General features: G+C 39.5%; 1 long non-coding RNA gene across 2 annotated transcripts in view; it reads left to right on the plus strand.

Annotated features, from left to right (window-relative positions):
• The window catches only part of LOC140603843 (uncharacterized), a 144,716-nt gene that overhangs the window by 14,340 nt on the left and 105,021 nt on the right, over positions 1-25,355 (plus strand). For both annotated transcript variants that reach the window (XR_012006825.1, XR_012006824.1), the window contains exon 2: positions 9,031-9,152. This is a non-coding gene — a long non-coding RNA (uncharacterized lncRNA). The remainder of the gene's footprint in view (positions 1-9,030; positions 9,153-25,355) is intronic.

The raw sequence follows: 25,355 nt of genomic DNA on the forward strand, positions 1-25,355 counted from the left end.
TTGTGTAGGAGACAATGCAGATCAAGACTTGGCTTGAGATCAATGCTTTGGGAATACCAACATTTAGAAAAGGTGTAAAAGGGCTTAGCTGGCCAAAGCAATAGGAGAAGGAAGAAAAGGAAAGAGAGAAGGAACACCTGGAACATGGTTTCTTAGAATAGAAGAGAAATAGGTTTCAAGAAGGAAGGTGCCATTAAATGCTAAGAGGTCAAGTAAGTTTTGTGGCATTAAGTGCTTCTATCATAGAAGGGAAGTCCTTGTGATTGGACATGCCTTTACTTACCTGTGGGTCCCTAGACCTTGCCTCGTATTCTCATATAGCAGATTCACAATAGGTTTTTGCTAAATCAATGAATAAGATTGCAAAATCATATTGCCTGTCACAATTTGCAGAATGGCTTTTAATGCATAATTAAAACTCACAATCACACGGTGAGAGTCCTGTTTTCCAAACGAAGGATTTTCTTCCTGGAGAAATTAAGTTTCTAGCCAAAAGTCAGATGCCTAGTGGTATGGTTTGTGACCAGAATGACTGTATTGCTCTGTACGAACATCCCAATTCATGAGGGGGTGATGAATAAACAAAGTCACATAACTAGAAATTAACATAGATTAGTACATATTATGTTAACATATGTTAAAATATATATCTTGGAGTGTATTTGTATATGGCCATGTGTCTATGTGTATCTATCTACCCCAAAACTTGAAAATACAATGGAAGACAAAAACCTTGGGGTTGGCAGTCAGTTCACAGAGATGGAGGCCATATTTCTTAGTATCAAGTGGAATGGGATCCTAAATAGTGTAGTCTGGGAGTCGAGACAGTTGATGAAGAAGAGGTGGAGAGTCTGAAAATGGACAATTGGAGAGGGTTGACAGTGAGAGACCAGCAGCCATCAGGATGAAAGAACTGTCCTTTGCTCCTATGGACATTGTACAGAAGACAGACTCAACACGTCCTTGGAGTAGAAGGTATTAAACTGTACCTCCAGGATTCTAGGCACACTCACACATGGAAAACAGGTGCAGCTGCAGTGAGTTCACAGAGTGAGCACAACGACCTAGGGTGAGGGGATTAGTCATTCTTCACCTTCTTTGTCTCACGTTGTTCATTTGCTGTTGACAACGGTTAACGGAAGGAAGGATTATCCCTCCCACTATGACTTCCAGTTCCCATCATATCTGAAAACCCACATTAACCAGCCCCAAATGGGGAATGTGGGACTTGCAGGACATCTAAGATTCAGGAAGTTTTGCTTCAGTTCAATAGATTTTATCATGACTTCTGCAATCTCCTTTCTCCTGATTCCTTTGCAGCTGATTTGGGAGTGAACAAGCTCGTAAAGAAGTTCTTCCCTTTCAGACTCATATTTAAAAAGAGAAGATCCTCATGATCTTTTGTCTGTAGGAGGGCAAGAATTTATTATTTCCCAGAATTTTGATTTCTGTATAGTCTAGCAGAGAATCTCAGAATGGAACATAGAAAGTCCCTTCACGGCTCTTGGAACCTATGTTCTTAGAAGATGTAGTCTGTAGCTCATACATTAGATGTTTCCAAATTCATGATTTGAAATAAAGGATCCTCCTGATACTTTTGGATAAGCAGATATGTTTGAAATAAGCTCAGCAGAATCTATACTCTGTGGGCTCTTAATGGCTTCACAGGTATGGGTCACGTTTTCCCAGCTATGTCTTTAATGACTTGAGCAGTGAGACTGTGTTGTGACACAAAAGGAGCCCTGTCATTCTTTGAGATATTATTTTTAAAATGCAGAACATAGCATGCAATGATAGACTGTAATGCAGACAGCATTTCCCAGCAAGTGTTGAGTCCTGTGAGTGAGTTCTTATAAAAAGGATTCCACTGGTAAAATGTTTGGGATAGCATCCAACCATAGGCTCACCTTGGCTAATATGAAATCTCATTCTTGGTGCCAAGAAAATCTTATGTTTAAGAAACCAGTTAATTTTGCTCCATTCCATGCTTTCCAAATTACTCTGCCCATAGGACTTTTGGGTTGTTTTCGATTTCTTCCTTCAATAGGAATGTGTTTGATTGAAAAGGGATTTAGCAAGTACAACTAGTGACTGCCCTGGGAAGACTTGGGTTCAAATCCCTGTTCTGTAATTTTTTTAGGTTGCTGCCTAGCTACTGAGAATAGAGTGAGTTCAAGGAAGTCACTTTAACCTCTGAAGCTCATGGAAATAGTAATGCATGCCTCAGCAATCATTTCAAGGATTAAATGAGGTAATGTAAGTGAAATCCAATCATTAGTATCTGGCACACAGCAAAGGACGATGACAAACTCACTTAGCTAAATCTGAATCTGAATCACGACACTGAAGGAATCAAAATAAAAACAAGCCAACAAAAGGCACTTCTCACAACAATGAAGCATCAGTGGCACCCATACCGCGATCGCATATCACAGTTTACTGTCTAATTCTTTGAAACAGGTGCATGCAGTAGAGATGCTTAAGTAACCCGGTACATGTTCTTGAGCACTTTCAGCCTTATTGTTAAGCTAGATTAGTGAGGTAGACTGAAAGCCAGACCTTTGCATCGAACTTCCTTGAGGAAAAGCATCTGGAACTGGAGAGCTAGAAAAGCTGTTCAAGTATTTTCCTGGGAGATGCAAATCATTTTCTGAATGCCAAATAGAAACATCATGACACTCCATTAAAACTGATGTCGGGCAACAGAAAACAAAACAAAAAAAACAAACCCAACACAACACATTTGCTAAGGAAGCTCTTGTGGCCTGACAGATTCAAGTTTAAAAGGAAGTTTGACTTCCGGCTCTCTTTCACTTTTAAAATAAGTGAATGCATTATTTTTTAACCAGCAAGGAACTGATTTTCCATCTACTTCTAAACAGAATATCCTTACACTAGGGAAATCCAAGTCAACCCTGTATTTGAAAATTAGCATATGTTTACCAGACTTCCGACCAGAGTGGAAATCCCTAACTGATCTTTTAACTGCACAGCACAATTTTGTCTTTGGAAAAAACAAAAGAACCAGCTTTCTGGGAAGGGTTATCTTGTCCCAGCCTAAAACTGGAACACATTAGTCACCTTCATACCTTATTAAAAACTAGCAAAACAATGGGTAAAAGAAAATCTCCTGGTCCACTTAATTTGACTAGAAATTGTCAGCTTCCTGAGAACAAGAGGAGAGGTTGGATTCAATGGGTGAAAACTTAGTAACAACTTACACCTTCAGGTATTTCCAATAAAAAGGGGGCGATATTTACTCCAGAGAGCTCTGGAGTCTGGAGGATATGACTCAGATTCATAAACTATCTCAGACACTTTATTTAGAGGCCGTGAATGTGAAATGGGACATTCAGCATTGTTCCAATCAACAACCACCCATATTAGATACATGAAATGCATCTGAGGAGAAAGTGAAGCAAGTCTGAAATAGGAGTTTCCTCTACTGATGCAGTTTGAAGCTACTTTGTGATGAAAATGCATCCAAACTATGAACATATCTAAGCACTTTAAAATAGGGGCTCATGAATTGGTTTTAGGAACAAATGGTCTTGACCTAAAACTACTGAGAAGTGTCATTGCTCAAGTATCCGATTTAGACAAATGATAAACTATGACATCAGAGTCTGAGGAAAGGAGAAGAGAGAGAGGAGGGGAGAGTATTTATTTAGCACCTTCTGTGTTACCTAGAGGCACTGTGTTCATTTGCATGCCTGCTGTCATTAATCTCTATTACCACAGGATGAGGTGGGCATCATCACTGCTGTTTTAAAGACAGAAAGAGAAGAAGCAACTGGGTCAAGATTACTCAGGGAAAAGATTCAAATTCAGTCCTTCTGATTGTAAAACCAGGGCTTTTCTCTTCTCTCAGTTGCATCCGACATGTGTTTTATAAATCAGAGGTCTGGGTGTTATTTAGTAGGATAGCATTCTTGTCGATTTCCTTGAGTTACTTCAACAGGTCTCCATTCTTCTAAATTAAAGAAAAGGATAATAGCTAACACTACTTAATGACAGAAATTGTGCGAGAAACTTTGCAGAGACAGTCTGCTTTATTCTCTGTTAAAAGCCTATGACAAGCTCTAGCTCTCATTCTGCAGATGGGGAAAACAGAAGCTCATGACACACTTTGCCCAGCATAACATAGTTCAGAAGTGGCAAGACCAGGATTTGGGTCCAGACAATCTGATTCTAGATTTGTTTCCTCGGCCAGTATGCTGATGGATACATTTATCATCATTCTTAAATATTATCAGTAACAGCTAAAGTGCTGCTATAATCTCATTAAAATATTTCAACTCAAATCATTTGGAGACTCATGTAGACCTTAGTTGTCCCTAGAGTTTGTGTAAGAGCAAGAAAGACCTACTGTTTCTTCTTGAAAAGGTGTTGCCATTCTTTCTCCACCAAACACCAAAAGGAAAATACAGTTGTACATTTCTGTCTTCACACTGACAGCAAAACCCAGGTCTTAGTCATACAGTGATTTTTTTTTTCTTAGATTTTATTTATTTATTTGAGAGACAGAGAGAATGAGCAGGGAGGAGGGACAGAGGGAGAGGAAGAGGGAGAGGGGGAAGCAGACTCCCTGCTGAGCAGGGAGCCCAATACCAGGCTTGATCCCAGGACCCTGAGATTATGACCTGAATTGAAGACAGACACTTAACTGACTGAGCCACCCAGGCGCCCCAAAGTGATTTTCAATACTTTAACAGAACACAGAGAAATATGTTCTCCAACAGGAGACTAGTTAATAGAAACTCTGTTCGGTGTTTCTAATAGTTTATTTTTAAAATGGTTTATCTTTTAATATGTGAATTTGCCTCTAGAAGGAGCCTGGAGCTTTTCTAACTCATTTTCTTTTTTTTTCAAAGATTCTAAGTGATTTTCTCAAAATGGCCACAATGTTTTCATCCAAATTTCCCCTCATGGACAACCAGGAGCCCACAGCCTTGGTCTGTGGAGGGTACTCGGGAGGCCAGGTAGAGCATGCAGGGTAGAACTGGCCTCCGATTCTGAGGTGCAGAGCTGAGGAGAAGCCAGAACCTGGGTTTGGAGTGAAAGCATGCCCAGGAAACATGACAAGTTCCTAAATGTCTGTCCAAGGAGATAATCCTGATGAAAAAAGTTAAATGTTAAAAAAAAAAGTTAAATCTGCAGCAAGGACCAGCCAGGCTTGGCGTGCAGGGACTGAGCAGATGCCCTGAGCCAGGGTTAGCAGCAGAACTGGGGCCTTTCCAGTTAAGTTAACATATTTTAACAAGACTTGCAGGTTGGCCACAAGCTTGTTTAGACATTCCCAACTGTAAACACACCCAAATGTAATTGAACAGAAATTAGACAAAATTCTATGCTACACCTGTCACAAGTTGAATCTTCACCTACCAATTCTCTGCTTAACCAGAACCCTTCCATCACATTTTTACACTGAGATGTATCGCCCTGATACATTGCTGCCCTGCACTCACAAGTTCAACTGTGTGTCTCTCTGGTCCTTCCCACAACGCCAATACAAAGAACTCAGAAATGGAAAAGGTTATTTCGTCAATGCTTATGTGGCATTCTAAACAGAAGAGAGAGTGTGGGGAGTTTTGTTTCTTAAATATAACAGTTTATTTTGGTGAAATTACTATAACTTTTAAGTCTCTTTTATTGTGTTCCAAAATCTGAGCAATTCTTTTAATTAACATAATTGTTTTTGTTTTTTAATTACACGTATATGTTTCGTAAGCAACCCAGTCATTTTCCCTGCATTAAGTAATATGGTCATTTTCTCTGCACTTGGACAGGTCTGGGCCCCAGATAGACAAGAATAAATGTCCAAGTGATTCTAACCAGTTCCCTGCATGCAGCGGTACTCATGAGTGGGAACAACTAACCAGTGCAACTCAAGAACACTAAGATTCCTTGGAAAAATGAAATCCATAGATTATAGCAAAATTCCTTTGCAGTTAGCTCCTTTCCTAAGACTTTATACTTGTAACTCTTGTCCAGAAGCTTACGGATTCAGAAAAAAAAAAAAAAAAAATCAGGCTTTAGTGTCACCACTGAAATAAGATGAGGAAATAGTTGTATTTGGCATCAAAAGTTCTGAGATCAAAATTCACTTTCCCCAGTTACAAACTGTATCAACGTGAAAAGGTCACATTATCTCTCTGAATCTTTACTACCTAATCAATCAGATAAGGGCAACAATCCTTTCTTTTTCTTCACTATCCCATAAGATTGCTCCTTACAGCAACTAAAATACTATCAAATAGTTCAGTACGTTGGAAAGCAAGAGGCAAATATAAGTAATATTTATTGTATTTTCTCCTCTTGTTATTTCATCAAAAAAGATAAAGTACACAACATCCTCAAATGGCTAACAGGCAGTTGGTAGGTCAGGATCAAGGCTGCCACAGTACAGCTGCGCAGTCTGTACACTGCACAGCTAGGGCCATCAAGATGAGATTGAGAGGGGCTGCTCTAACCTGAGGTCTACTCCACCGACAAATACCCTGGCATGGGACTGTTTTACCTATTTTTCCTAATTAACCCAAAAGGACTATTTGTCTTAACAGAAACCTGGATGGTACCAGAGAAATCAGTGCTCTGTAGCCTTAGTATATTTATAACTAAGTAATGGTTAAAGATATATTCATAATACCATTCAGTTATGCACATCTCAAAGTAAGAAATTAGAGTCAGGAAATGTGGATTCTAGCCCTGGCTTTGCTGGAAATCACCATTCAAGCAACTTCCCTAGTTATGTTGGGCTTCCATGCCCTCATTTGTAAAATGAAGACGTTAATTCTATCTCATCTGGATAGTTTGATGCAAGCATGTTTCTTTAACATTCAGAAAATGTAGACATGTTCTTCATTCAGCGGAGGGTCGGCCGTCATCCCATCCAGTTATTTTCCTTACTTAAAAATTTCTGACAAGCTGTGATTGGTTCCTAAGAACAATACGCCCAATATTTAAAATGCAGAAAGTTCACGTAGTCAGCCCCCAGCAGGTGCAACAGAGGCCCGGGTTCTTTACCCAGGGCCAAAGACTCACATCTACCTTCTACATTCTCCCTTACTCATCCCAATAAAAAATTGCTCACTGGCTATTGTGTAAAAGATAATTGATTTAATTATTTTCACCTAAACAAACAAAGCCAAACATCACACGATGGGGATTAGCCGCCGGCATCTCCAAGGCCCGAAGTTCTGTGGCACCCACTTTAAATTGCACGTTAAACAGTAGGTTCACAAAACTGTGAAGGGGGTGGGGGAAGGGGCCTTATGGATCAAGTTCAGCTTCCCTGTTGTATAGAGAAGGTACAGGTAGGGGTCCAGGGGGCTCCTTGGAGAGCCGGGGCTGCCCTCAATCACTCTGTCCTGAGTGGTAGCATGTGAATCAGAAACCTGAACAGCTGACTTAGGTGTATTGCTCTTCCAATGACGTCATGTTTGGCTTTGCCAATTACATCTCCTGCCATTCTTCCTCTTGCTCACAAAGCTTGTCGACCTCGCAGGGCTGCATCTAGTGTCTTTGGGAAACTTAGGAAAAGCAGCCCTTCCTCTGGGAGATCAGACACCTGGACACACAGTTTTGTGAATAGGCTGTGAAGCTGGCTTGTGAGCTTTTCCTCATCTTTGTGCCGACTGTTTCCTCTTCTTTGAAGCACCTTTCTCTCCACAGATTTTCTAGAGGGCTCCTTCCCTTCCTTAGAACTGTTTCTCAAATAACACCTCTTCTGAGAAGCTGGTATCTACCACTCCATCTGAAATCATTGACTCTGCCATTATTCTCTATGTCTTGATGGTGCTTTTCCCCCCAAAGCCCTTATCAATCCTCAATATTGTGCCTGTATTACTTATTTTTGTGCTTAGTAATTGTCCCTTTTTCTCCACTTCAATGTGACTTTCAAGAAAATAAGAACTTTTTTTCTTGCATCTACCACTCTGCTGGAATAGTTCCTTGGAGCGTGTCTGGCACATAGTAGGTGCTCAATGCATATTGCTGAATGGGCGAATGAATGAATGAGTTCATGAGGGAGATAATCTTTGTAGTTTCCAGATGGTTTTTCTCCTATTCTCTTTTGGTCAGTAAGCTGGTCGATTTGGGTGCTTCTAAGAAATTAGATTAGCATAATTCAACCTCAGTTTGACACTTTTAAAATGTCAACTCCCTCTTTTTCTCTTAACGATAAGTCATTCTTGCTCTTTTTACTTTTATTTTGCAAGGCAGTCCAGTGTATGTAGCCTAAAGTACTGCAAGTTTCCTCTTGAGACATACAACAGATTCAGAGTTCGACATGCTGTTTGTGCATCATATCTGTTTCAAATTGGTTAACTTTGAAAAGAAACTTCAGGAAATTTCACCTTGTCTTTATTAAAGTATTTCTACTTGTTGATACTGGGTTTATATTGCTCTGCGGATGAGGATGCTCTGAAGCCAGAACTGGTTTTTTGTTTTTTGTTTTTTTTTTATATATCCATGGAGGTCTCTGCAAATGGTGTTATGCTAATTACATTGTCTACTTTAAGCCCAAAATATTGATAGATAGTGGGTTAAGGGTCCCAGCGGAAAAGTACTGGCAGGACTTCTTCCCTATTATGACATTTTTATTTAGCTCAGTCTTTATTTTCCAATCTACTTTCTTTAGAGTCACTTCATCTAAGGGGTTATTATTCATAGTACGAACATTTTTTCCCCCTGTGGCAGAGAGAAGAGTCTAGAGATTGCATCTGATAGAAAGGTAAATTCAGAAGCAATCCAAGCCAGACTCTGGCCTCTGTGCAGAGCCAAATCCATCAAACAGAGATGATGAGAGAACAAAGTATACTCTTTAATTAGTTCCTACCCACAAAGAATGGTGTTCAAGGCAGAAGGAAATACTTGGGTCCTCCTTGCAAGTGTCTTCTTGTCCCTCAGGGATTTCCCATAATCTTCAGGAGACATTTGCTTGCAGATTAGGTCTTTTCTTATTTTAATTTGATGTAAGTTTTATGGTCTGTGCTGTTTTTACAAAAAGATTTTATTTATTTATTTCAGAGAGAGAGAACATGATGGGGGGGAAGAGCAGAAGCAGACTCCCCACTGAGCTGGGAGCACAACATGGAGCTCCATCCCAGGACCCCGAGATGCCTAACCAACTGAGTCACCCAGGTGCCCCGGTATGTGCTTTTTTTTTTTTTTTTTTTTTAATTAAAGACCCAGTTTACTTAGCCATTCACAAGGCTGGATAGGAAAGTTCTCAAAAGGCAAAAAGTATACTTAATCAATATTCAGAATTTATAAAGGACCTAGAGTAGTTTCTGGCACATAGTAGAGGCTCTCTAAGCATTTGTTAATGAATGAATCTATCAATGAATGCATGAATGAGCAAATAAAGTAAATCAGTGAATTCATTCTAACTACTTGATTATTTATAGCAAAGACTTAATAAAAGAAGACTCTATATAGTTACTTAGACCTATCTCATCCTCTCATCTCAAACTGGAGTTATTCCAGAGCTCCTAATAGAACCAATTGGGGCCTCTGTTGGGATTGCATTGACTTCAACCCAGGCCTGCTCCCATCTTTTCCTTCCAGGTAGGTTTCCCAGATGGGACCCCCTAGTAAACTTGTGTTTAGATCTCTGGTCCAGAGTCTGGTTCCAGTAAACCCAACCTAAGGCATCACTCTGAAACTCAATTTTTTCAGGTTTTTTTTTAAGATTTATTTATTTATTCATGAGAGACAGAGAGAGAGAGAGAGGCAGAGGGAGAAGCAGGCTCCATGCAAGGAGCCCGATGTGCGACTCGATCCCAGGTCTCCAGGATCACACCCTGGGCCGAAGGCGGCACTAAACTGTTGAGCCACCCGGGCTGCCCAATTTTTTCAGTTTTTAAAATAGAAGACTCTACTTACCCTAGAGGGTTGTTGTGAAGATCACAGGAGAAGTATAGAACAGAAATGCCATAGTTGGCCACCAGTGGATGTTAATTTATTTTCCTTTCTTTTCTTCACAACCTGGACCACACGTTAAGTCTCTTGCTGCCATAAAATAAGTGGCAGGCACATAGTCATAACATGAATAAAATATGTCATAGTCCCCATGTGTCTTTTCTTTAGCCTGTAGAGTGATGACACAGGTGAAGGCTAAGATGCCCAAACACCAGGCCATCTTGTGTGCGTCTGTAAAGGAAACCTCTGAGTTTGATTCTCACAGTGTTTGTTGGCAGTAGTTCAACAATCAAACCAGAAAGGACGACAAGATTTTTCTCTTTCCCTTTTCTGAGGCCTCAGAACAGCTTCCATCAAAAGAGAAACTGGGTCAGTTACCTGCCTCAGTTGCAGTTGTGAGGCTGTCCTAAGAATCATTTGGTGCTTCTGTTTACCTGTATTCTCAAGCATGACATTACGTCTGCCTCTAAAGAAAAGCCACTTGGAAGGAGTGCCAAGCCAGTTTTCCAACTCCCCAGTGCTGGTTCTCCTTTGAGGGAAAGCTGAAATGTTCACTGAGCTTCCCTATTGCATGGTAGGCAACAGCTTTCACCAATGACACTTGTCCCTGTTTGTCTTATGTATTGCATTTAATCTTTGATTACTGGATTTTAGACACCATGAATCTCTATGTCTTAATTCCCCTCTCTGTAATGTGGAGTTAGATACTCTTTGGTGATGAAACTGTGGAATATTTTGCTAATATTTTGTTTCAATGAAGACATAGATTCACTTACATGTACATTCCTTTTTCAATGGATGCTTGATGCTAGAAGAAAAAGGATAACAACAGTTAGATCCACTAGATAGTGAGCACCATTCATGTGCCAGGGCCATGTATCTGGTATTAGCTGACTGACTATTTGTTAAAATAATGTTACATAAAAGAAAACCTATCCCAACAAAAGGCTTACAAACAATAAGCATTTGTTTTCATAGTCCGTCATGGGATTTGACTACCATTTGGCTGATCTAGGCTGGGCTTGGCAGTGTGGCTCTGCTTTAGGCTGTGGATTTGCTGGGCTTGGCTCCAAGAGGTAGATTCAGCGCATATCTGCCTTTGGTGTGTTTCCTCTGGAGCCTGTAATAAAGGGGACATGCTACCTAAGCAACCCATCCCCAACAGGAAAATACGACCCCAACCTGCAATTCTTTAGTGCTATCTGCTGTTCTCTATCATAACCCATTTGTAATACACAGCAGTTGTCCATATACCTGCAACTTTCAAGGGCAATCGGTCTTATTCTTCCCGGGATCCATTATATCTTGGAAATTGTCTGGTGCACAAAAGGTGCTCAATAAGTGTTTTTGAGTTAACAGACGCATAAGTGAATATAATCTACATAAATCTATACCAATACCTCCTAAAAGGATTGTGCTAAAATGATGAATGGTTGAGTTACAATTTGTAATTAGGACAAGCTTGACCTGCTGAGGCAGTTGCTGAATCCTTTGAAGTTGACATGATGGAGCACAAATGACAAATGGCCCGTCGCATCAGCATTAGTGTCATCCACCGGGCGGAATGGACCACTGACTTGACCTAGTATGTTTTCTTTTTGTATGCATTCATGGGAACCTGATGAAGTAATTGAGAGAGTTCGACAGGCATCTACTCATGGCTTGGAGTCCTTAAAACACTGTATTTGGAATTATTAAGGGGAAATTATTTGTTATCTATGAAGTATTAAGCAAGAAACTATTCCAGTAACTCACTCAATGACCGCCTGGAGAGCAGTTCACACACAACTTCATAAAGGCAAACAGAAGAGTACCAAGAGCTGGCTTGCAGAATCACAGCTTCAATGAGAGGTGTTCAGAAATGGCAATGGGAGTTTTGGAAATTGCACACCCTCCTTCAACTTTTAGAAGCCAGTGATGCTGGGCATGTCATTTTACAACTTTGGGTGTCAATTTTGTCATTTGTAAAAGGAATCTAGTAACATGTACATATTAGGTTGACCATGCAGATGAGACAGGACGATGAATGTTGCAGTACCTGGTGGATTCTTCCTTTATTATTATTATTATTTTTTGATGGAAAGCCATTTTCTTTGTAAAGTTTGAAATCAGCCTTTTTTGTAGAATTTAGAGGAAACTGGTATTCTCTTCACTTAACTTTTCTTTTGTCATTATCTTGGTTTGCTACAGAAGTATCAACAACTCTTTTAGTAGTTGTCTATTTACCCAAAGTCAACCTATTATCTCTATGATTTGAGTCAGTGGCATTAAACTGTTTATTAAGGGATCTGACTTCTTAATTGATGATGCCCGGGTTCCATGGGTCAGCTTCCTCACACGACTTTACTCTTCAGGGCTTACTGAAGTTGTAAGAGTCTACAAACCCCACACCTCCCCATCTAACCACTTATCACTCCCTTCTTTCCTGCTTGCACATACATCCATCCATAATTCCATCAGAGACACTTTCATGCTGCTCACAAATGGTCTTTTTACAGTAAGTGGATCATATGTATTAACTTGAGGTTATAGGTAAACAACTAAAATTAGCCAGGACACTGCTGAAATGCATGCAGTGGGGATCAACACTACTACAGTGGGTGAGAGATATCTACACATTATTATAGAATAAAGTACATCATTTGACCAAATAAAATTGAACTGGCAGCAAAGGCATACACAACATGCTTTGAGCTAACCCCAAATTGGAAAATTCACATGAAATAAGCAAGTGAGTTAGAGGGTTATTATTTGTACTCATTACAAATATGTATGAGAGAATGATGTTTCTCGAGCTCCCACTTTCATTTCCACTGTTCCTGCCAGTATCTTACTCTAGATCTTTAGGAATTCTCTGCTGGGGATTACAAAAGCCTTCTAGTCGACTTCCTGTTTTCTTAGCCATCCCTCTTTGGTGCAATTCACCATCCATTCTGGTGATCTTTGAAGATAGAAATTTGATTCTAAAAATCCACTTAAAGATCTTTCCCTTCCCTTTAGGCTAAAGAACAAATCCCTTAGCAGAGTACATGTCACTATTCTGGCCCCATTTATCCTCATTTCTCACAGCTCTACCACCTACACCAAAATAGTGGTGAATTAAACTTCTTACTATTCCCTGTGTTTCCTTATGGCTCTGTGCCTTTCCACAAGCTCTTTGCCATGTAGGAAACAGTCTTTCCCCATTAACACAGTTAAATCCTATTTGATCATCAAATGCCCTCTCTTCCAGGAAGCCACCCTTGATTCATCATTATGTGTCTGAACTCCCTCAGCCAGTCTATTATAGGGCTCCCTCCCTTTGCTTCAAAGTCACCCTCACTAACCTTGCTTGATGCTTGACATGCTGTACTGTAATTATCTGAAAAAATGTTTCCATCTCTCCCAGTCCACCATGACCAGTTGAGTGCAAAGGTCCCTGGGCCTCACATAGTGCCTGGCACGTGTCAGGCATTTATCAAACGTTTGTTGAATGAACAATGTGAATGAACTTTTTAAAGCAGCAGCAATTTGGTTGTCACACACAAAATTTCAAATAAGAAAGAGAATTATCATACAGGATGATTTGTCTGAGTGCTTTGTTTCCCTGTCATAGTATGTCAGGGATCAAAGGGTAGCATTTTCTCCTCTTCGAACTGAAAATAGCTTTGTTTTTACTGCTTTTTCGTCCCTCATACTAGAGGGAGCTTTCATGGTAGACTTTAATATGACTTGACTGTCTCTGTATTCATATCCCTTGATACCTTGCTTTTCACCATAAGTCAGTAAGATCAAAATCTTCTCCTAATTATCTTCACTACCTGCTGAAATATTTGCTGCTGGGAATGTGTCAGTTGCTCAGCAATTATGCTGGTGGTAACGGCACACATTTCCATGAGGCAGGGTGGTGATGCCCCAACTTCAAAGGGCCTGTGCCAAGCGATGATGTATATTGTAGTTCAATTAAAGCGTAATTAGAGTGGCATGCTATGTTCTGACTTCTGCTTGTATTGCAGAGAATGGATCCCAATAGTTCACACTGTCACCCTTACAGCAGCTCCAAAGTTACACAGGGGGTGGCTCTCTGACTCCTCTGGTGTCCATCTGCCTGAAGATGGCACGGGGTGTGGCTGGAGCCAGATTTATTTCAGTGTACGTGTGATGAGCTACTGCTTTGTGCCAGGCCCAGAAGTGGTCTGAGGTACAATATTTCATGGATTCCTGGCAGCAAGTGTGAATTCTCTTTTTTCAGAGGGGTTAGCTAAGGTTCAGAAAGGTTGTATGACATGCCCCAAATCATGAGATTTGTCATTCATAGAGTGTGTATCAAGAAAGATTGTATGACATGCCCCAAATCGTGAGATGTCATTCGGGGAGTCTGTATCAATTAGCAAGTTTCCTCACTTCTGAGATTCAGTGTTTTCTTCTGAAAGCGAATTAATGCCTTCACTGCTGGTCTCTATGTAGTTTGCCATAAAACATGCACGCACGCACAGACATGTGTGCATATGTATATGTATGTATGTATCTATTTATCTATGTATGTATCTATCTATCTCAAGTGGAGTAATCAACAGAATAGGTCCTCAGTAATTATTTTGTAATTGTTGGCATTTTCTTTCCCCTGCCACTGCCTCCAAAGCAGGTGAACACTCAGCCTCCCAGTTTCTTTACGCCTTATGACACAATGACTTTTGTAAACTTGCTTTCCATTCTGTCAAGAAGCAAGTGGAATTATCACCAATATTTGGTAGATTCTTAAGGCGACAAGAAGGGCACATGGAGACTCGGTTTCTCTTATATATCTTGTATTTTCACAGTGGAGGCCCCAAGAATGGTATATTTGGGGGGGGGTGTTTAGAGGAGATCATCTGAGCTGTCTTAAATGGCTTATTTTTCTGGTTCCCCACCCCCCAACCTGGTAGCCCTGAGCTGATTCATCACGGTCAAGAACATAGAATCAGGAGTTAGAAAAGTATGAGTGTAATTTCCAGCTCTGACACTTAGTTGTGTAAGCTTAAGAAAGTTACAAAACTTATCTAAGCTTCAGTTCTTTCTTCTGCAAAATGGGAATGAGAATAGCACTTGCCTCATCAGGCTATTGAAAGGATCAAATGAGATAATGCAGATGGAGTGCCTGTCACCTTCTCAGATCCAATAAATATCATTATTATTATTATTAGCAGCACTATTACTATAACTTTCTTTCCCTGTGTCCTTCAATTTCCTCTCTTCTGATGCATGCACACTCTCAACTCAACCTCAAACTCACCCCAAATGTTCCAATATTCTTTAAGTTTTCACCATGCAGTAGAGCAAGTAAGTAAAAGTACAGGCTAAATGCAAATTAGCTCTGAAATTCATGTCACCCCTACCTTTGCATCTCCAGTATATGTACATTGCAAAGGCTCAATCCACCTCGGACAAGTCCCTAGTAATAATAGACATGATGGAAATGGTAACATAGTCTTTGAGCCTTTTGGAAAGCAAGGTTTCCAAGTCATTGCAATAAACTGCATTTGGGGGTCTATAGGGTGTTATCAGTGAGCAGTATCAAACCTTCAGAATCATCAGCAAAAAATGAGGTTGAGTTGGATGGGAGAATGCTCTGCATATGATTCTATCACTTCCTATCTCAAAGTGAATCAACAACAATATCAGAGTGGTTCCTGTACCAGTGTTTGGGTGTAGCAGTATGTCAACAGACCCATACCATAGAATTCTGCTCATGTTTCAACCATGAGGTAGAGTATTAAACTTACTTAGATCTTGATATGCAAATTTAAACACTGTGAGGGAGCACAAGAACAGCAATGGAGGGTAAAAGAGAAATCAGAAGGAAGTGAGGGAGGAGGGACAGACAAACAGAGATGGTTGTCGTGCAAATACCTGGTATCGCAGGACAATTTTCTAAGTATTTGTTATCTGTTAAGAACTTTTCATTTCCCCTTTATATCTACTATACCCTTTCAGCAAAGGATATTTTTAAAAAATTCCAAACCCTCATTGAATTCTCATAAGTGCTATTAACATTGAGAGAAAAAGATACTCAGTTTTTAAAGAATTATAGTAGGCCATTAGACATTTGAATTGTTGGCAAGTTTTCAACTATTCCAGATTTACAGTAAAAACCCAAGTTTTCTGGAAATAAGTGATTCCAAGGGGCCAAGTTTTGCTAACAACTTTGCATTTGGTCTCTTAAGTGCCAAAGATATATTTTATTATTGAATGTATATTCCTTTTTATATCCTGAGTACGTCCTGGCCTTATGAAGCTATGATGAAGACTTTCTCAAGAACAAAGTATTGTGACAAGAACCTTGACTCAGTTGCCAACAGAGGCTGACCAGATAAGATGATCTAGAGAGGCATGGAGGCCACCAGAGAACAGGAGAGAGCTCTTCAATGGAAGAGGCTGTGGCTATTAGCTTCAGTCCATTTTTTCCATACCAAAATGGTGAGGAAGGGGTCGAGAAGGGACATAATATTCTATAGACCTCATGCTATCTGGCATACAACATGTATTTTTCATTTATGTGCCTGTTTCTCTTCTCTTTCCTCAACTTGGGGCACTCAATACATATGTATTGAATACACTTTAAACATCTCAGAGGAAGATAATAATATTTCATATATAAGGTAGATGTAAAAATGTACAATGTGGTAGATACAGGTTTTTGACCTTGCTACCTTCCTTCCCTTTTCTCTATTTATTTGGCAAATAAGTATTGAAAGTCAAATGAGAGAAAATGTTTGGAAGAATAGGGAGGATAATGCACCTGGAAAGGACTGGCTAGGAGAAGTGATAAGAGAGTTAGCAGGTCCAAATCATTTGGGACTTTCTGGCCATTTTAAGAAGATGAGAAGCCATTGGAAGTTATTGAGCAGAAGAGTAACATAATCTGACTTACATCGAAAAGAATTACTCAGGGTGTGTTAAGAATGGAACGCAAATGGCAAGGCAGAAACAGGAGAAAAACTGGGAGGTATTTCAGGCAGCCAGGTGAGCAAAGAGGATGGGTGACAGCAGTGCAATAGTAAGAACCAGCCATGTTCTGGATAGATTCTGAAGATAAAAATTCTAAGACTTGCTGATGGACTGGATATTAGGTGTAAAGAGGAAAGAAAGATAAAGCCAAGGTATTTTGCCTGAGTGATGGAAGGATAAAATTGCCATGAACTATTTTGTGTAAGTTGTGATAAGAACAGGTTGAGAAGAGATGAGGTTAGGGATTTGATTTTGGCTGTGCTAAATTTGATATGCTATTAAAACACCCAAATGGAGATATCAAGTCAGTATGTATATATGTCGATCTGGTGTTTGGAGGATTGATTAGGTCTGAGCTAGAAATATAGCAGTAGTAGAAATACAGCAGTTATCAGCATGTAGATGGAATTTTAAGCTCTGCATCTAGCTAGATCAATTGAGGAAATTTAGGTAAAGAAAAGGTCTAGGGACTGAGCTTTGGGGAGCTTCACCTATTATAAGTGTTGAAGGAAAGAATAAGCGGGGAAAATGTGATTGATGTGGGAAGATACCCAGGAGAATGTTTCCCTGGAAGCTAAGTGAAGACAGTGCTTTAAGAAGGTGAGTGATTAACTGTGTCAAGCAGCATAGGTCAACCAAGATGAGAGCCAAGAATGGCTATTGGATTTAGTAAACAAAGGTCATTAGTGATCTTGATCAAAATTGTCTGATGAAGACCAGTTGGGAAGAGTTCCAGACTGAAAGTGAGATGAACTAAAGGTATAGTTTTCTATAAAGGGGGCAAGAGAAATGATACAAATGTGGGACCAAGACATGGAAACAATTTATTTTACAACACATTCACAGCTGATGGGAATGAATCAGTAGAGCTGGAATGCAGGAGAAGGGAAATTTATGAGAATGAAGTCCTTGAACAAGTACAGAATAGGAACTCTAGGCCACAAGTGGAGGATCTTGAATTTGACTCCAGACAGTTCTTTCACAGTAATACAAAGAATGATGGAATTTATGAGCTCAGAAACCGTAGATGGTAGGTAATGGTATGGGTGTGAAGTCTCTTCTGGTGGCTTCTACTTTCACTGAAACAGGAGGAAAGGCCACTTGCTGAGACTAAGGATGGGGGAGGAATTGGAAGTGTAAGAAGAGAGGAGGGAGATAGTTGTCTAGAACACTGGAAGAATGGAGAGACTATGGAAATGTCCTTGGATCATCAGGTGGTCCTTATCACCCACTTGAAATTAGCAGTTATATATTTAAAATGAGATGAGTTAGTATGGTATGTATTTTTCACAAGATATTTCAGCAGCCATGAGTATAGGCATGGAATTGGCAGAGCATTGAATTTAATGACAGTTTGAGATTTTTCTCCAGGTAACTACAAAAGAAACATCATGCATATGAGATTTACACTGAACACGATCTCAGTGATGAACCATGGAATCTAAGCTCACAAGTGCTTACTGAGAGCCTGGGGTTGCCTCATACAGAATTTGGGGGATGGAGAGATGAATAGACATGGTACTTGCTCTGAAAGAAGGGTCTCATAGTCTAAGACAATGTTTCCCAAGTGTCAGTCATTTAAATGTCCCATCATGTTGTCATATTTTCACACTACCTATAGTATTGACTAATTTCTTTAATTTTATACTTGTTTTATCTTAATAAATTTATTTGAAAAGAAATTTTTGTGTCTCAATGCAATGGAAAACCAGTTTCACCTGCAAGAAATAGAAGATAATTGTTTAACCCAATACAATGAAAACGGTAATAGGACTGAATTTCCAAGCCAGCTACTTTGTGTGCCGCAGTCTCTGAGCCTGTATTTCCTGTCTCTTTGATAAATAAAGGAGATTATCAGGCACAGGGGTTGTTAAGGGCATACTAGCACAACACTTACAGTTTCTTCTTAAAATTATCAGAAGGAAGGATCAAGGAGAATGAGGAGAACTTTCTCCACCTTGAATGCCATACTAAATGAGTTTGTCACTCATTAAAAAATAAACCTTAGGAATCAGGAGATGTCTTTAAGATGAGTGTTCATAGAATTATGTCATAGCTGAGTTAGATGCTAGTCTGCAAGAGGTGGGGTCTAGAAGAAGTGAACCACATGTTTATGGATTTCTTCATTCTCTTTGGCTACAGATGGCCATAGAAGTTTTCGCCACCAGGTTGGGTTTCGTATCATTCTCTTCAGTGAGCCTTGGTTTGGACATTTACTTTATCTGTCCTATTTATTTTGATTTACACCTCTGTATTAGGAGAAAGAATGTGGAAGTAACAAGACTAGTTAAAAGGAAGTGACCCAAGTTAGAACCCATAATGTCTAAACTATATTGAGATGGGGAGGAAGAGCAAGAATTAAGATATTTGATTGTAGAATCTAAAGGGCGGAGAGATCCACAGACCAGGTGGAAGTACTTAAGTGGAGGAAGCACCCTAAGATGACAGGGCAGTTCTCTGATATTTAAGAGTAGATGGAATGTGAAGTGTGATTTAAGTTACTTTTATGTTGTCAAACTTTGAAGTACTTTAAATGGAAAGAGGCTTTTCTGGCTTACTTTCTGCCTCTTGCCTGCATTCCAGACAGGTGAAGTTGCCAGACATTTAAGTTTTGTATTTATAAGGCATGTCTAAGCTGTGAGTTAAATATTAAAACATAAATGAAATTGCTCCTCATTTAAATTATAGATTTGTAATAAAGACCTACCTTGAGATTTGGTGTGAGAAATCTACTACTTGGTAGTAAGCTCCATGAAGGTAGCAATAATGTCTGTTGCTCAATAAATAGTTATTGAATAAATGAAAAAACTTCCAAATCTTGCAATGTTACATTTTTACTGTTTGAACTCGATCACTCCACTATATTTATTTTTTCTGTTAGAAAATATTTATTGAAAATTACTTTCTGCCAGGCATTATGCTAGGCACTGGGGTATAGTTTATGATCAAACTGAAATATTCTGTTTCCACCGATCTTTTCTAGAAGATGAGATAAAGCTTAATCAAATAACTGCATAAATAAGTGTAAGATTCCAACTGTTATTGCGTGCATTCATTCATTAATTCAGTAATTATTTTGGGATCCATTATGTACTGGCCACTCTCTTCTAAACACTAGAGATGCAGCAGTGAACAAATTAGGTAAAGCTTCCCATCATCATGAAGAGAACATTCCTTTTTCTTTTTTAAAAAAGATTTTATTTTTGATGGCAAATTAAATTTAAATTAAAAAAAAATTTTATTTTTTCTATTTGAGAGAGAGAGCACTATCAAGGAAGAGAGTTAAAGGGAAAGGGAGAAGCAGACTCCTCACTGAGCAGGAAGCCTGATGCCATGTGGGGTTCAATTGTAGGACTCCGAGGTCATGACCTGAGCCCTAGGCAGCTGCTTAACTGACTGACTGAGTCACCCAGGTGCCCCATGAAGATGACATTCTAATGGAAGGGGCTAAATAATAAGCCAGATTAACTGGTAAGCAGGAAAAGGTACAGGAGTGTAAATGAGGCCATGCTTTTAGATAAGATGCCCTGGAAGAGGATTCAATGGGAAGAATTTCACATTCTTTTGAATAAGAATGTGAAAGAAGAAGTGAGCTATTTAGCCTTTCTGCCTCTTCCATCTCAAAAATAAGCATAATATTGTGCAGAAACCAGGGTTGTTGTGATGATGAAATGAGCCCATATAAGGGAAAGCTTCTAAACTTGTGCCTGGAGCTCAGTAAGCAGTAAGCATTGGTTCCTAACTGGATGAATCTCCGCATTCCCTGTCTTCAGACGAGGTACTGAAATCTGGTTCACATGTGTGTGCCTTTGTCCTACATTGTTCCATCTAACTTTTAAAACAAATAAATCAACCTCCTCCACTTGCTCTCAATGCGATAAGTAATATTTGCTTGCAACCAATATATTTTGCACTTAGGCATGCTTCTATTTATTCACCTCATTTAGCTGCACAGCCCTGAAGAAGTCAGGATGCGATCTACTCTTTGGTGGTGGGAGGCATTGCTTGAGATGTATAGAAAAGTAACACAAATGAGATCTGGTGGCAGTTCTAGGTCAGGATGAAAAACATCCTGAACCACTTTCCCCTGTGTGGGTTCCAGGAGTGTCTGTATCTGGGAGTCATGAATTGAACAGTGCATTGGCTTGCTGGGTGACCTTGGTAGGATGCATAACCCTCTTAGATCTCCATTTTCTCATCTGTGCAACAAAGGGAGTACTAACCTTCTCTGACCCCTCAAAAGTGTTAGGAGGGGGAAATAAGTTAATGTTTGGAAAGGCCTGTGTGACCCTTGGAGCCAAGACATTATCAAAGTACAAAGTAAATTACAGGGACTGTTTGCTATCCCATTAGTAACTCAAATAGTACAAGGGGCTCCTCTTGTCAAGTCCTTGTAAGTCAAGCCTGTAATACACACTTGTTTTTTTTTTTCCACCGGACAAAAATGGAAATAAAAGAGTTGGAAACTCTTTCTCCTCTGACTCGTTTTTAAAATGTTCGACTGTGGAAATTCTTAGGGGCACTGACAAGTTCCCTCCCCTAGGAACACCCTGTCCGATTCCCTCATCAAGCCCTGGAATCCTGGAAACAAGATAAATTTGGGACTTGGAGCCTGGACCCAAGGCTTTAGAACTTTTGTGATTTTAGCCAAATCACTTAGTGTCCCTGATGCTCTTGTTTCTGGGCATGTAAAACGAGAATCCTCCTCTCCCCCTCCTCCTACTCGTGACGCTTTGGTTATCATGTCTCCTTAATATAACTAAATAGTTAAAATACAAAGACTGTCAATTTTTATTATGTTAAGTACTCTATTGATACTAGCTGTTTAAATCCCCACAAAAACCCTATGAAGTATGGTCAGTTATTTTCCATAATTTTCATAGAAAAAAATGAAGCTGTGCAGAGTTCATTTACCCATAGTTACAAAACTCAAAGGCAGGAAGGCTAGATTTCCCCACAGATCTATCTGATTCAAGGTCAGAAAGCCAAACTTAAGGCCTTCTATGCTCTAGTTATCTTTGTAGACACTTGACCTGGCACAAAGTGGATCAGCACTCCCAGTGTTATACACCTACAGAATGAAGATGCTTTGTGATTTTTAGAACATTATTTAAATGATGATTTTAAGATCAATACTCATATTTCCTCAGACTAAATGTGTCCATCAGCCTTTTGTGTAAGACAACAAACATTGAGACATCGGACACATCTGCCTATTTATCACTGGGAATTTGCAGTAATAATTCATTTCTAGCTGAGATGAAAAGAGGGAGGGTTAGTACGTGGCTGTACTGGGCTTATACTTGGATCTCCAAAGGTTTATTCAGGCTCTTTCCAACCTATCAGCCTATGGTGCTAAACCAATTATAATGATCATAATCTGCCACTTCTTTCCCAGCACAATTTCATACTAATAAGGAGTAGAGGTTTGGCAGTTGTGTAGCGAGAGAGGGATTGGTGGTAAGGGCCAATGGAAGTATAAGACATGTAGCTCCTGATAGACCATTTTCAACAATTGTCAAAAATCTTTCAGACACTAACTGTCCTCTAGTATTGAAGTGTGACTCATACTCCAAGCTACACAACGGTTGGCCAAGTACTTGGAATGGAAGTCCAGTATGTCTACCTCTCCTAGCTGCTTAGAAGCGAAGACCAAATCTAACTACATGTATATGAGAGAGAGGGAGAGGCCACTATTTGAAGCTCTTATTTCAATGGATACTTAATTTTTTCTTAACTCTCGTAAGACAGTTATGGAATCATCATTAAACTTTGTTAATGTTGCCTCTAAGAACAGTGCATTTTACTGGGGTGCCCAGGGACAGGACAAAAGGAGTTATGAAGAGGGATCATTATGGTGTGCCTGGGTGTTTCAGTCAATTAAGTGTCCGACTCTTGATCTTGGCTCAGGTCTTGATTTCACAGTTGTGAGCTTGAGCCCCACATTGGGATCTATGCTGGGAATGGAGCCTACATTAAAAAAAAAAAAAAAAATAGCACATGCTTTGGAAGCCATGTTGGTCTAATTTCAAGGCTTCTTCTGCAATAATATTCATGCTGTACTGGAATGAAGAAAGTAGACGTAAACCCAGTCAAAACAAGTTTTACTTCACTGCAGAAACATCTCAAATACATAAAATTGAGTGTTAGAGGATTCAAAGAGATGAAAGAGGTTTTTTCCTGCTTTTTTTTCTCATTTCCAAGGAAACTAAATATCAGTTTTAAATGGTTTCCCAGCCTCCAAGCTTAGACTTCCCCTCCCATCTTCCAAAAAGTGGTATCTTATTATGTGAATAGTAAGCTCACATAAATTAAGCAAAATTCATCCTTCCTAGGGGAGAAAAATCAAATAGTTTAGGCTAGTTCCTCTACCACTCCACTGAATGTAGTAATCTCTAGAATAATCTTCTGGGCTACTGAATAGGGTGTCACATACAGAAAGAGAGATACATCCTTTATTAGAATAAAAATGAAAACAGAACTAGGAAAACTGGGTCTACCGTCTTCAAATGATGAATATACATTTTCAAAGTGGCCCTGAACCTTTCTAGTCCATTTTCAACATAATTTGATGAAACACATTTTTATGTCACATGCTTACTTTAGAACTTTATATTTCAGAAGAATGCAATCCTTCAACACCGCCTCCAAAATTATATTCCAAAGGGCAAGTTGGACTGAATGTTTCCCTAATCAATACTTTCTCATTCATTCATTCCACAAATATTTAATAAACACTTATTATTCTGAAAGGTGCTGGAAATATAACAGAAAATAAAATAGAGAAAGATCCTGTCTCCCATTGAACTTTTAACCCAGTGGAGGAAGTCAAAGATAAATAAATACATGCGTTCATCACCAAGATGACACCACATAGTAGAAAACATTAAGGAGAGAAACAGTCAGTGTCAAGGAAAAAAATCAATTACAGATTGAGCCTCAAGGGGCGTCCTTTCTGAGAAGATGGTATTTGAGTTGAGATTTAATTGATGGTTGGTGGGAAGGACACAGCCACATGAACATATGATAAAGAAGATGGTAGGAGGTGTGAATGATTGCCAAGCCCCCAAAGCAAGAAGGAGTTTGACTTGTTGGAGAAGCAGACAGATCAGCAGAGTTGGAGCTTCAGAATGATTGGCTACTGGTAAACTCTCTCAGCATATAAAACGCTGCTTGATGTGACACCGCCTGGCATTCCAATCCCATCTCTAAACACTTCCCTTTTACTCTACTCTCTAGTTTTGTTGACTGCTTGGAGTCCCATCGTGCATGTACCAGGCTGTTCATATCTCCATTGATTACTATACGTTGCTCTCTCTGTCTGAAATGTGCTTCTCCACCCAGGTCACTCCATGGATCTTACTCATCTTTCAAGATAAATCTTCCCTTCCATATCTGTGGATTCACAGATAGGGAATGATTGATTGCCCAAATTTTCCAGAAGTCTATCACTATCAAAATGCTTTGTCACTTCTTTTAGAGCCCATGTTCTAACTGAGTATTCTCTTGTGCTCTACTTTGACTGTAATCAAATTCAGCATAACATTTTAGGTTGCAGACTCCAGAAAAATATGCACCTTTTCTGCATCTAGTACAGAAATATAGATAACTATTCAATAAATGAACTAATCATTTCTCCCTCTTTTCCTTCCAACCTATTAGCCTGCCTTCCTTCCTTCCTTCCTTCCTTCCTTCCTTCCTTCCTTCTTCCTATTCATTTTAACCAAATTTAGGTATCATCCTTAATACCTTCCTTTCCTCATTCCCTGCAACCATGTTTTCAGGAAATTGTGCTTCATTTAGCCACTCCTACAAACACCTGTGGCACTGCCCTCTCCCTTCAGCAGGTATGATTTTGGCAATCCAATCTCCTTACTCCTTATGCACCAAGGAATTTCTCCCCAGTTTTTTTTACATTGTTCCCTCTTCCCTCTTCAGAACTCACAGTGAGGCTGTCCTAGGTTACCCTACTATCTGCAACATACCATCACGTCACCATTTATTTCATAAGATTTATCAAAATATTATATTATATGCTTGTTTACTGTTTATTGTCTACTCTCTCTCATTTTAATATAGACCATTGAGGAAAGCTTGGACTTTGCATGTTTTACTCACCATTGCGTCCCAGAACCCAACATCACATTTGGCATAAGTAAGTGAATGAATGAAAATGTACATGAGTGCCTGTAATGTGTCAGGCTCTGTGTTAGGTAATAGGAACACAAAAATATTAATTCTGGCCTTTGACTCTTAGGCCCTCTCCCTTCCTTGTAAATCTAGCTTTTCTGCCTTTCTTCTTTCTCACATATTTTTTGAAAGAATGTTGTATAGTGAGGTGAGTCAGAATCTTGTGTTAATGCCCTAGAGCAGAGGTCATGGATCTCATCTGGAGAGGAACCAGTTGTCTGTGTCCTTAAAGGAGTTCCTAACCTTAAGTGTTTATTTTATAGTCACCTGGTTTT

The sequence above is a fragment of the Canis lupus genome, chromosome 14, assembly GCF_048164855.1.
Source record: "Canis lupus baileyi chromosome 14, mCanLup2.hap1, whole genome shotgun sequence".
Taxonomy (NCBI): domain Eukaryota; kingdom Metazoa; phylum Chordata; class Mammalia; order Carnivora; family Canidae; genus Canis; species Canis lupus.